The sequence below is a fragment of the Lepisosteus platostomus genome, chromosome 27, assembly GCF_059453375.1.
Source record: "Lepisosteus platostomus isolate fLepPlt1 chromosome 27, fLepPlt1.hap1, whole genome shotgun sequence".
NCBI classification, from domain to species: Eukaryota; Metazoa; Chordata; class Actinopteri; order Semionotiformes; family Lepisosteidae; genus Lepisosteus; species Lepisosteus platostomus.
This window is the reverse complement of record NC_142637.1, coordinates 2,374,737-2,388,600: the sequence shown is the minus strand read 5'-3', so window position 1 is coordinate 2,388,600 and position 13,864 is coordinate 2,374,737. Positions and strand designations below refer to the sequence as shown.

Sequence of the window (13,864 nt, the reverse complement as noted above, 5' to 3'; positions counted from 1 at the left end):
GGGGGGGGAACCGGAGGGAGACAGGCTTTCAGATAACAATCACACTGGATCTGCTGACAGAGAGCTACTTTCTGCCATTTGTTTTTGTGGATTGTACTTCTAAAACTGGCTTTAAAGGTTCATCACGCAACTTCCCTGTGGAAAGACAGGGCAGTCAGCAAAGATCTGATCTTTACTACTGCCCAGTCTTTCTTACACCCGAAGAAGGCTCCACAGCCGAAACACTGTGTTTCCTTTCTTCTCTTTTCAGCATGAAATAAACCTTTACTTGCTCCTTCCCTGTAGAAGTTTATTTTTGTTATTTTTACAGATTCACATGGCTGAAATGCTAAGACGAGGATTTGCTTTGGTTTGTGATAAAAGCAGTCCACGTACAGTATAAACACTGAAACCTACAATAATTAAATCATCCTTTACATTAGTACGAATAACAGATAAAAGCCCAAATGTTCTTGACACGAAAACAAGGTGGTTTTTTGTTTATAAATTCTGGCATACAGATAAAGACAACTCTAAAGTGGCTGATAACATCACTGACTTTGCTCCAAATGTTAAGTAAATACTTATGTGAAATAGAAGCAAGGTTCCAAGTCTTCTTAAGCATTTACCCTATGTCCTACACTATATACTGCAGAAAAAACGGGTATATAAGAGGCTTTCTGATAGTGAAAAACACAAAACACCCAGTCATACTTCTTTAGTTTTATGGTATGAAGTTTTAAAAACTAAAGATACATCTGTATGCCTTTAAGAGAACTCCCCAGTTGTAATTATTTGACCGTTTAAAGACCTATAGCTCAGTAACTTTCATTTGGTGTCACTAATTACTTCCACATTTCCACATGCTTTCCTCCATTGTCCATTAAGCAGTAATTTGTAAACGAAAATGCTACTGCAAAGTGACCTAATATATTTTGCAGATCTTGAGCTACAGAGAAATATGATTTGAAAATGATTTTAATATTCCTCCTTGTGGATGGGTGATCTGTTCTTGTGCAGAATAAAGTTAAAGAGACACTGGCTACAGATGTTTCTCATTTTTAGTATACTCACTGAACTATCTTCAAATTTTTAACCATGAAACCTTTCTTATATAGCCTCTCTATACTCTTATTCAGTGGTACTATAAAAGTTACATTCTGTTTTGAAGAGATACGTAAAACGTTTTGCTTGCAGCCAATTTGCTAAGAGTTCAAGTGAATTTATTAAACTCTTTAACAGTTTCAAAATTAAAATCTGGATAACTGGCACATGCTTCTTGGCCAAAATATTAGTAAATCCCCATAAAGTGACTAGAATCTCCCTGTAATAGGCCCGTCCTTCAGTACTTTCCCCCTTCCAAACAAACCCCAGATCTCAGTTCTCTTGAAAACAGAAGCTCAGGCAGCTCAAGCCTACATGCTCTCTTCACAACCCCATGCCAAAAGCTTGCCAGCAGAATGTGAAAGCGCTGGGCAGCAAACACTGTACAACTCTGTGGAATACTGGCCACATTCACTGAGGACCAACACTGGGTGAGGGTTCCTAATATTCTATCCAATGAGAGTGTGTATAAGCACATTAGATAAATATACACACACGTGCATCTTACATTTTTAAAGCATGTCATGGACACAAACAATCACAAGGATCTGCCCAGCATTGTAGGAAAACGTAGCCAGCAGTCCCTTATGACTTACTCTTGAGAGTAAAATTGAACATGACTGTGGCACACTGCAGCTTTCATACAATAAACACTCTGTGCTGCACTCAACAGCACAACAACTTAAATGCTTCCAGCTGTCTCAGGCCGTTACTGCGTCGTGCACATTGCGAGTGCTGAACATCAGTTTTAAATAAATCTTAAAAAGCAGATGTCCTGTCCTTGTCACAGGAGATCTCATGATCCCCATACTTTTTGATAATGAATCCCACTCTCCGGAAAACATGAAAGTTGAGTCAATTAGACAGCAATGCTGTGTGGCTGAGGTGTTCATGGAGGAAACAAGCTTGGATGTGCAAGATTAATTCCTCATTCCACTGCACCAATGTTTAATGAAGTTAATAATAATATTATAATAAATTCTAATAAATATTGGCCCCATTTTTGATACTCACAAGGAAGCCACTTAAGCACACCACAGATGAGTCCTAAGCAACACAAATGCTAACATTTTGTATTTTTATTTATAAGGGAAATATCCAAATAAAGTACTGATATTTTCAGTGTGTGATAATTGTGGTCCTACTAAATCACTGTCCCAGTTAAAATTAATATCTTACTGAAAAAATAATTAACTTCTTAGCTGCCCTACTATCAATCAAATAATCACTGTTAAAATGACAGAATCTATTGCATACTATGATCAAAAAAGGCTGAGAACACACCAAGTCTGTTGCAGCTGGAATAGCCCTGCTTTATGGACACTGTGAAAGCCCAATTAATAAAACAATTACAATAATTCAATATTATGGATATCCTTTCCCACTGCATTGTGGAATGTCAAACTTTCCAGATTTTTCAACATCAAACCACTCCCATTGTCAAATTCATCCTCTTTTAAGTGGGTCTGAACTGAAGCACTGCAGTAATCTGACTACACACTTCTTTTGCTGCCAACAGGCCCAACGATTCTCCCAAAAACGATAAATTCTAAACTGCGTTCTGCACATTTCAGGCATTCTGTTTAGTGGAAACCTTGAAACAACATTTACGTGGCACGCTTAAAATTCAATCAATCTGGACTACAGACGAGCTGGAAAGTTTTGTCCCTCAAATTGTTCCAGGGAAAATGATTGCATTAAAAAAATCATCAAAGACAGAATGCTTTGAAAAGGTTAACAATGAAAGTCTGTTCTGTGGTGATTTAAAAGATTACTCGAGTTTGTATTCTCTGAAGAAACAACTCAAACAGATCTGCCACAACCCAGTTCATAAAAACAGAAGACTGCCTGGTGAACTTGGGAGAGAAATGCTAGGTGGTTTTAGTCTTTTTTTTTCTAAATTAACAAAATAAACTGCTGTATCAAAATGACTCAGAAACCACCGCAATGTCAGACAGGAGCCATTTCATTACTTCTCTGACCCTCAAGTTTCTTGGGCTGAAATTAATACTTTTTGATTCAAATTTTGCTCTTGACAGGAAATCCGATTCTTGAATCTATTTTTGTAGTGAAAGAGAGCGTAATGTTTTTCTGTTGTCTTAAATAAATCTGCTAAAATAAGGTTCTTTTTTGGTTAATACAGACAGGGGCAGAAGCAGGATCACAAACTATAGAGTTACTGTGCAAATTACCAAAGCTACCCAGAGAGCACAGAGCAATTCTAGTAAGAGAAACCAGAGATGTAGCCTGGCTGGAGACAATCTGATGAGGGCTTCAGAATTCTTAAATACGGAACACAACTACTTCCAATTGCCAAGGAATAATATAAACTGCAACGTATATAAAAGAATATGGAATAAGCTGGTGGTCTAGTGCTCATGTCAAGCAGGAGAGTTTTCATTTTAGCTTAAGTAAATATAAACCTTTTCCTTGTTAATGTAGGCTAGGATGTATATTTTAGCAAACTGATAATACCACAGGATCCTGGAAGAAAGTCAAAGCACAACCCGACAAGACCCCCTTTATTTTCTCTTCAAGGCAGGGAGAAATTTAATATTTAATGTGTGCTACAAGACCTCCCTCGTAGCTCCTCCTGAACGGTTTACGTTCACAATAGGCATTGCATCAGAAAAAAAAAAACTCTGCCCAGAGACATGTTCCTCCCCAGCGGTTGGAATTTCTTTTATTATTCCATTCTGAACTGGCACAGCTACTAACCACTCCTAAGGCAAAAGTAAACATTAATTAAGTCCTCCGTTTCAGACTCTAACCTTGATTTGAAGACATTTCCATAGTTGTGAAAGGGAACTCAAATCCATTGCACTGTAGTTAGAGGGCAATTTCATTTTTGCTTCATTATAGAGGTTTTTTTTTTTCCAGAGCTACCCCCTGAAACTTCACATGCAGGTCTGCTTCGATTCAAGCCTGAGTTCCCTGGGAAATGCACTGAAGCAGAGAGCTAAAGGTTTGATGTGGTTCGTCTCTAGAATACCAACCTGGGGCCCTCTCCCCTCACCCAATATCCAAGTCTTCCAACACCAGCAGCTAAAATGACTGGATTTCAGGGAAATATCATCTATTTATAGAGATGATGAACCCACAGACCACACCTTGAAACAAGGACACGTATGATCACTTACTGTTGTATACAGTATGTATGATAAAATTACTGCCAAAGTCCCCCCCTATGGCTTTCTATTACTTTTAACTACAAAATGATGCAAACACTGAAGGTCAAATGTCAAAGTGATGATGTCTAATGGCAAGATAAGTTACAATAAATATAATCAAAAACTAAAGAGGAAAAAAAACAGAACAATATTGGTTTCACTGTTAAACTCTTATATTTGATAGCAATACCTTTGGCAGCAATTAAAGCCACCACAGAAATTCTGGGTATATCTCTATCAGCTTTCACAATTATTGCCCGTTCATACTAGCAATGTTGCTCAAGCTCTCTCAAGTTGCCTGAGAATCTGATGGACAGCAGTTTTCAAGTCTTTCCACTGATTTTCACCTTACAGAGGCAGGTATGGATTCTGAAATATGTGAATTACTTTTATTTCACACTGACAGAGGCTTCTCAACTAACTGTGTGGCTCATTAAGGTAATACTGTGCCCCTAAATTAATTTACTTTTGCAAAGAGCTCCAATACTTATACAATCAAGACTCTTCTATTTTCTTTCATATTATCTATTTACTTGTTTTGAATGTGTGGAGGAGGTTGTACATATAACAAATATTAATTGCTACTTTAAGGCATCGTGGTGGCGAGCTTTAATGCAACAATATGTGAAAATTGTGCAAGGGTTTGAGTATTGTTGCAAGGTACTGTATTAATGTGTGTATTATCAGTATAAACAGTTTATGTGAAGCCTCCCCTAGGGTAATCTACTATTATAACAACTTTGACTGTTGTTAATATAACTTAATTCAGATGAGGAAAAACAAGCTATCTTTCATTTACACTAATCAAAGTCTTCAAACAATTAATCACATCACATATGGTAAGTGATGCATGAAGAGATAATATAAAATGTAATCTGTCATATTTACTAAACATATATACTAAAGTCATTGTCAGGTGTTCCTCATCATTTACTGTACATCGTTCTCCCTTCAATCCTTTGAACTAAAATTAACTGTTAATCTAAAACATTCAGAACAAAATAAAATCATTTCACTCACAGTTAAGGTGAGCACTGATGAATTTTGCACTCTGTAAAACTAGCTGTTCACAGGTCCTTTCTCTTTAATTTGGCATGATCAGAATAATTAAGGTATATGATATACAAGCAAAGCTGTTTTAAGAGAGGGTAATGATAAACAATGGTAAAGCAATGCTAAACAGTCACATCTAATAGACACCAGAAACAGCAATATCACATTTGGGCTGACTTGCTTAGATCACAACAGGATGTGATCTGCAATAACCAGGCCAAGATATGATATTTATTTCATCTGACTACTTGTTACATAGACTACACTCTAATGATACCTTCTGCAGGAATTCAGTAAGAGGACACTACAGAAAAAACAGCGAGACCGTTAATATAGGTCTCAGATCCCACTTATTCATTATTCAGGAATAGTGCACTGCCTGTCTACTACCTGTGTTCCTGTATGACAGCTCAGACATGCTTGTATAACCACTGACGGCAAAGAATTACTGAGGCAGAAACAACAACAAATAATAATCACTCATAATGGGCTAAAAACCAAGCATGCACTTCAACATCGGGAAAGGGCAATGCCGAAGCACTCTGATGACCTTCCGGGGTGAGTGCAGTCACACGTGACGTCTGAACGGCTTTGTTAACTGAGAACCATGTTACAGCCGAAGGGCTACGTCCAGTGAGGAGGGAGCAAGGTGTACAATCACAGTACAAAATGCTGCTTTAGAAAAAAACAACAAAGGTTTTATACAGCGAAAAATAATAAAAATACTTCCAGCCTGAAATGAAAAAAAAAAAGACTTAGGGAATTCAAAAGACAATTCAAAATTCTCAAAAGGCATCTACAAAACTCATCCTGGCAATTAATGCAAATTCCAAAACAGGCACAAGGACTACAAGGCGCATGGAAAATAATTTCAAGTAGATTTAGAATGAGAAATTTGCAATACGGCACTGAAGTGTTTCTGATCCTAGAGACATCTGAAACAAACCATCAACAAAAGCTTTTGAGCACCGGATGATTAAAGGACAACTCCTCTGCAGAGCTGAACTTCATCTTAGAAGTGCCCAATCACCAGAACTCTTAGTGTTAAATTAATAGCCTCCTATCTGCTCTTGCAGGTCCCGTTTTTCATTCACAGAACTGAAAGCAGAAAAAAAAAGACCAGCAATCACATGATCCAGCGCAGATGATATTTGACTTGGACTCATTGATCACGAACAGTGCAAATAATGAGGGATCCTTTGTCTGTTTTTCCCTTTGGTTCAGTAAACAGAGGTTTGTCTTTGACTCTGCATATCACATGGCCTATCAATAACAGTTAAATACATGCTTTTGAGTAGAGGAATACATTTCACTTGCTTTACTGATGTGCTTTAAACCCAGTATATGTTTCTATTGACCTTAGCAAAAGACAAGCGTACTTAAGTGAAATATCATATGTTCACTGCAAACTCCGCTCCAGTTTTGATTTGTGAAACAGGCACATATCGCTCATTCATTTGGAAGGATCAATCAATGTGCTTGTGAAACCAGTTGACCATTTTTTGCTGCTGGCGATGCTTCCTGGTTTGTTCTGAACTTGACGTCAGTCATTCATGGTCTCTTTGACAGCAGTGGTAACCAACAGTTGCACTCAATATCTAGCACGTAGCAAAAAGTGCCGTCCTGGCCTCCACAGCTGTAACTGCTTACAAATTGACTAACTTTGTTACTTTGTTACCGGTGGCTCTCAAAATCTTTCTGAAAATCTTCCAGGGGTGAGGAGAGGGTTGGAGCGAAGGTCCTGTGTCAGTTTGAAATGTCTGCTGTGGGACTCATTTAGCATCAGATGCTCTTTGAATCTGTAGGCAATTTAAACCAGCTGAGCAAAGTGCCCTGGTTTGGCTGTCTGTACCGGGATGGAGGCAGAGCTAAAATGGAACATCACAATGACAAACGAATGTGAGTTAATTAATTTGCCCTAAACCCAAGATGAACTGTGCCCAAAAGAGCTCTTCTACTGTAAGGTAGCAGAACAGCAAGGGAGATAAAAACTGAAAGCAAAATTACCTTAAAACGCCTTTTTCTGTTGTTGCTGGTTTTATTTAGTTTTATATAAAACTCACACAGCATGACTTTTGGCGAGAGTGAGGGAAAGAGAATGCTTTTGTTTTCATGCATTTTATAGTTGTTGAAAGCAGTAAAATCTAATAATAGCAAATCATCATTTACACAGTCACAATTACAAGGTCTCAAGTTTCCCCACAGCTAAAAACATCAGAATTAAACATTAACTCTGATATCAGAAGAGCACAAGCAATGGTCAACAAATCCAATGTCCCACAACTAACCATTTTATAACTTCATATTCCAAAAATAACCAATATGCCAATCTGGACCGCTTGGAGCCAGAATTCCTAAATAAACATGACTGACAAACCTGCAGCTAGTCCCTTTCAAAGTAAAAAAAGGTCTTGGCTGAAACTTTTCGTTGTGCTTTTCCATGCCATCAGACTGCACGAAGCAGCAGATCACAGGCAGAGACAATTATAATAATAATTAATAATTAATTCCATTTATATAGTGCTTTTCATCCCAAAGGATCCCGAAGAGCTTTACATGTAGGACAAAGTACATCCCAGGAGAGTAAGAAGCGCTGCCATGGCAGAAGGATGTGATTCTTGTGATGGTCACTTGGACATCAGTGCCCAGACCGCTGACCACAGGGTCAGTGCCTCACATCCCAGGAAAACAGTACTCTTGCGCCCTAGAAGAAGATACTTTATACAGACTGCACCAGGAAGCCCAGCTATATAAATGGGTACGGAGAATGTTAATAGGGGAAAAAAAAAGTTAATTTTCTATCCATCTGTTTTCTAACAGCTTGGTCCAATTCAGGATCGCAGGGGAGCCAGAGCCTGTCCGCGCCAGCAACGTGTGCAAGATGGGACAGGCGCTGGTCCATCACAGGGCAGACACACAGACACACGCACACCAGGGCCAACTTGCCCAGAAGCCAATTCACCCACCACCATGTCTTTGGACTGTGGGAGGAAATCGTAGCACCCGGAGGAAAGCCGCCCAAACACAGGGAGAACATGCAGACTCCACACAGACAGCACCCCAGGTCTGCAATTGAACCCGAGGCCAGAGTGCTGCGAGGCAGCAATGCTAACTACTGCACCACCCAAAAATGTTATTATAACCGCTGTAAATTTTATTTCGTTGGATATAAATGTCAGCCAAATAGGTGAATTCCAATAAACAGCACGACAGGTTCAAACATGTAACTTCCACCCACTGAAATAAATTGCAGTTTGCTAAACAGAGGTCAGGTCTGTGAGAATACAATTTTGAAAGGGGGCCCAGAACTCTTCACTCTCAGCGGCACAAGAAATGTAATAACTTGTAAGAACAGCTGTCTTTGACCTCAATACAAATGCTGTCTAACTATGCACAAAAGCAGCTTTTTAGCAGCAAAGTGCATACAGGTCGAAGACGGACCTGGCAGGGAAAGGAGGGGTTTTTCATGGTTTTCTTCATAATCAAAGTATTTTCCGTCACTAAGCAGCTGTGGTTCTGAGTGTCACTCACTTTGGTGTGTATGCTGCTCATTGATGTTACTTTCAGGCTCAGGCAAAAACTGGTGCGCCGAAGACATGAAGCAAAGATTTTAAGTGTCTCACCTCCAAGACGATTAGAGCCAAATGAAACTCCCACAGCGCAGTGTCTATTTACGTTGTCTTCCAAGGAAAGCTTTGAGGAGCACCGAGGATGTGCAGTCTGCATCAAGGCACAGGTGCTGCCCTGCAAGATGCCCCTGCTCTCAGGCTTCACATACCTAAGAATTCACAGCCTCTCACCATTTTCTGCTTAATTTGCATTTTCATTTTCTTAATGGCTTATTCAAAAAATGTCAAAGGAACACTTCACCTCATCTACACTTCCCCGCTATTTAATTCACTACCATTTTCCCCAATTCAAGCACTTTGTGCATGTTCTGCTTTATAGTCAATCAATAGGGCTGTACTGTTTTGCTTACCAAGTTGATCCTCAAGCATACCAACTGCCCTAGCAAACAAACAAACAAACAAACAAACAATCTTTTGAAAGTGTTTCTCAGATCGTAGTGACAGGAAAAGACAAATGTGTTAGTAATGCAAATTCCTAAATCCTTAAAGAACACTTTTGATCATTGCACTTTGTTTCTGAAAATTTCTCTAGGTACAAATTAGCCTGTGTGCAGTCTCTTCCACTGGGCCTGAATTCACTGCTTGGCAGCACTTGTGGGTATTGCTGGACTATTAGTAGTAACACCCAAGAGTACTACCTGCAGCTTGCCAGGCTGGATAGGTTGGAGAAAAGATGCAAAAGCACAGAACTCCATCTAAGAGACTCCACTTCCACTGCCTGTGAACTCCTGAGCAACCAGTATTCGAAAAGCTTTCAAGACACTGCAAACATGAGTTATCATGGCAAGCAATGTAAGAAAGAGACATGTAAAGTAACAGCAACTGCAATAAAGACTTTGGATTAAGGGGAAAATGACAAACCGCTATTTCAATATCCACATTCCTGATGAAACTGGAACTGTTTATGCTAATGCACTATTTGTTGTATTGAGTTAACTTATAACACATTCAGGAGCAACCTGCATAATCTGCAGTGTTTTGAACACACACATTACAAACTACATTGCAAACACATCTTACGCTATATTTACTGAACTCTAAATGTTGGCATCAGAGGAGATTCCTGTGAAAATAAAACCTTGCCAGACAGCAAGGTGATGCTAGTGGATAATGGTAAAATAGTTCACTTTATTTCTTAGCATCACTTTGTACTTGCTGAACTTTTTATACCATCCAGAACATCACTTTGCCCTCCAAGATATTTCTGATGCACTGCATTCACTGAGGGAGCTGGACAGTGCTAAGAAACAAAGACATTCCACATCTCTGAATTCCTGTAGCTTTTCTATCAAACTAAAGTGGCACTTCAGTCTGTAGTCACAGTGATGTCCCCCACCCCCAACCTTGATACACTGCGCCTTGCCAAAGACTCTTGATAAAGGTCAACAGCATTCTCTCTCTGTGTCTAACAAACAGCTAAAGTCCATTGTAACAGCAAAACCACCAGGATCTGACTAATACATTGCACTACCCATAGCACGGTAGCTCTTTGCAGTAAGGTCAGCCACCAGAACAATCAAAGCAATGATATAAGAGTGAAAGGAACAAGAAAAGCAAGATACTGTACACTATCAATTAAGGAAGCCTATTTGCCAGAAAGCATGGCAAATTGGTGTGCATTAGGTACTTCAACTAAACACGTGAAAGCAAACAGGCAATAAGCTGCAAAATATTACAAACTGTTTAATGGCTTTGCAGTATTGATCAATGTCAGCCTGACCCTAAACCCAAAGCCCACAAAACTCATTTTCCTTATGCTCATAAAAAGCTGATCTGACCTCTGGACTGGTCCCTTGCAAAAGAACCCCTGCTACTAGATGAGCCATTTGGACGAACACGCCTCTTCCTTGGCAAGACTGGCAGGAGGGATCAAAACCAATACCAGACTAAGGATGAGCGTTAAACCAGCAACATATTAAATTTTCTGCCCAGCTAAACGTTCTAACATACCCCTTTAACAGCCTAGAAAGCCCTGGGCTTTCTGCAGGCTCTGAAGGTAGTGCAAGTGGGTCAAAGGGAATGCTGCCTGTGCTTCCAGCTGTGAGTCATCACGCCTTTCGCTTCCACGCTTGCTGATTCAGCCCTCAGTCATGCAGAGCCACAATAGGAAGGGAGGCTCTTCTCCCCTGTGAGGAGGCAGTGACCCTGGGAAGCCTGGGGGAGCTCCTTGCAGCCGAGCACAGAGGCCTCTCTCAGTGAGGCAGGCAGGCCACTTTCGCCAAAGCTCCCCTGCTACACCGCCGCCGGTCTTGCCTTCAAACCTTCCTGCAGCCCCGTGTGGGCAAAACAAAACCTTCCAAAAAAAAATATCCGAGCTCGAACACCCACTTATCACTTTACAGAATGAGACAGCAGCGCAAATGTGGTTCAGTTTCAGGGAGGACTAGCAGCAGGTGTTCACACGCCAGATATTTTCATATTTCAACACTGACGCAATATCAAGAGTTGTGTAATCATTATATGTTGTGCTCAGTGTTAAGTCCATGCCAGAATCCGCTATGTTATATATAAATTGAACCTTTTATTTTGTTGCCATCACATGTGGCTTTGGAAGAATGATTCGTTCTGTCTCCCTGCCAGTGTCCCAGAACCCTGCCTCACCAGGGCCTCCAGTACGAGGGACCTACAGTCAAATGAAGAGACTCAAAAGTCTCAGTGGCAGCACATGGCAGGTAGCACAAGGCACACTTCCAACACCTTTCCCTGGTCAGAGCAATGCCCAGATTTGAACAATATTACAAACTGGGGGAATCTGTGATACAAGCAGCTCAATGCCTCACAACACTAACCCAAACACAACATCAGGTCAGTCCTGCAACAGGCATAGGACAGAGTGACATGGGTTGACACTGCACTGCAAATAGGTCAAACCTGTGTTGAATAAGAGGCCATATACTGTATATTGTCAGCTACAGGAGAAATGTAACAGCTATGATGTTTCTGCACATCCAGGAAAGCAGGAAAATACAAAGACTTCATTGATAATTTTCAGCATGTTAAGAACAAGATAAAAATAAGTTTTACTCTTATTTTAATTCCAGGCATTGCAGTTGTCAGCCAGGGCACCCTCTCCCCCGACAAAAGACTTCCGTCCCCCTGCTCTGGGGGGTGTATATATGTAATGCTGAAAGGTCCAAGCAAGCAGATTCAGGAAATGTATAAGGAGCTTGACAGGAATTCTGCATTCTACTTCACTACACTCCAAAAGATTATTAGTATTCAGAACATAACCTTACCGTCTGTCATGGTAGCCAGTTCTCACCTATTTTGACAGCCAGAGACATGCGAAAGGGCTAGCAGAGGCTGTAAACCAGAGTAAGACACACTGGAGGGCCAAGTGACTACAATAGGTGGTCAAAATTGAGTTATCTTCAAAAGCCTCTGCTGTGTTGGACTCAACATTTTGATGACAAGTAATGCACCTGCTTCTGGATGTGAGGCAGAAAGCAGAAACAAATTAGATGAAATACAAAAAGATGCACAAGATAAGTCAAGGTTTTTATAAGATGAATAGCATTTTGCTTCTGTTGTGCTGGCCAGAAATTTGCCTCACTTCTGTCAGCAGAGAACATTTTCAGTTATTTAGAAGTTGAAGGAAAGAGCATGACTACAAACATACAGAAAACAAAGACCCATACTTTAAGCGAGAGCAAAGCACAGGAATGCTAAGGCAAGATTCAGATTTACCCAAAGACAAATGAATGGTCTGAATGGTTCTTTGTTCTCCAGCTACAGACAGCAGCATGTCAAAAACACGCTGTCTGAGTGTCGTCTGGTTTGGGGAACAGGGTGTCTTAATACCCTGAAATTCTTACTTCATACCAGCAGTCGGTACGTGGGAAAGAGGACCTGAAGGAGGCTCCCCAGTCTCGGAAATGTCTGCGGATCAGTGAGAGCTAGAGCACGCACTGCATGTCTCCACTGAGGACGGCCCTGTCTTTCACGTCCAGTAAGCAAATTTTATGCTTTGTTAATTACAGGCCTGGCAACCTTTTTCTTTATTTGATGTTCTCAGAGCTAGCAGCAGACGTGCTGAAAAGAAAAACTACAAAGACCGACTTGTCCAGCGTGGTCTACCAATCAGCATTCAAAACAAAAGTGTGGCTTTGTAGGGCGTCCCAGAGGAGGGGGCCAGTTAAGACGCTCGTCAGTGTTTAGTTTCAGACTGTTTTCATGCCCTCTCCCTAGATCCTTCAACAAGTTGATCGGCATTTTTTAAAAACATCGTTATATCAGAAAGAGATTAGGAATTTAACATCGGAGCTCTGGATTTACTAAGGCTAATCTATCTTTGAATTTAGACAGACATTCAGCATTCTTTAGCAAAGAAGAATTTACTGACAGAGACTTGTGATCATGAATATTTCATAGGATTTTGTTATCAACAAAATAACATTTTAAAGAGTAAATATGAAAAACAAAACATGTTCACAAAGCATGTCATTTAAATCAGATTAGCTGAAACTTTTTTACAGGAATGTCAATCTAAATCTACAAAGATCAACCAGGTAAACTGTACTTTAGTTTCACCTTGCCAAAAGATCACAGAGCGGTACAGTTTTTTATGATTCTTTTTTGCTTAGAATATTTTTCTGACCAAGAAAAAAATCCACCTTGAAAAACAAATTGATGAAAGATTCTAATTGTTGCTGTTGCAATGTTTTTTCTCAATATTTTGTGTTTTCTGTAGGAAATTCTATTGTATTATTTTTTATTTCTGTTTTGTTTGGACATTAGATTTATACTTTACTCTCCCACCAATTAGTTCCGCGTATAAAGAAAAAAAATGTGTTCACAGATTACAAAAGTATAAACTGAAATATAAGCACACATAACTTTTGAATTTTACGGTCTCCGCTATTTCTTCAATCATCCTCAATGTCAGGTCTCAGTGTTTGCCAAGTGACTCCAGCACATGGGCAATACAAC

At 39.9% G+C, this 13,864-nt stretch overlaps 1 protein-coding gene across 7 annotated transcripts in view; it reads right to left on the bottom strand.

Annotated features, from left to right (window-relative positions):
• nfic (nuclear factor I/C) overlaps nucleotides 1-13,864 on the bottom strand; it is a 221,889-nt gene that overhangs the window by 121,091 nt on the left and 86,934 nt on the right. The gene's annotated exons all lie outside the window — the stretch shown is intronic.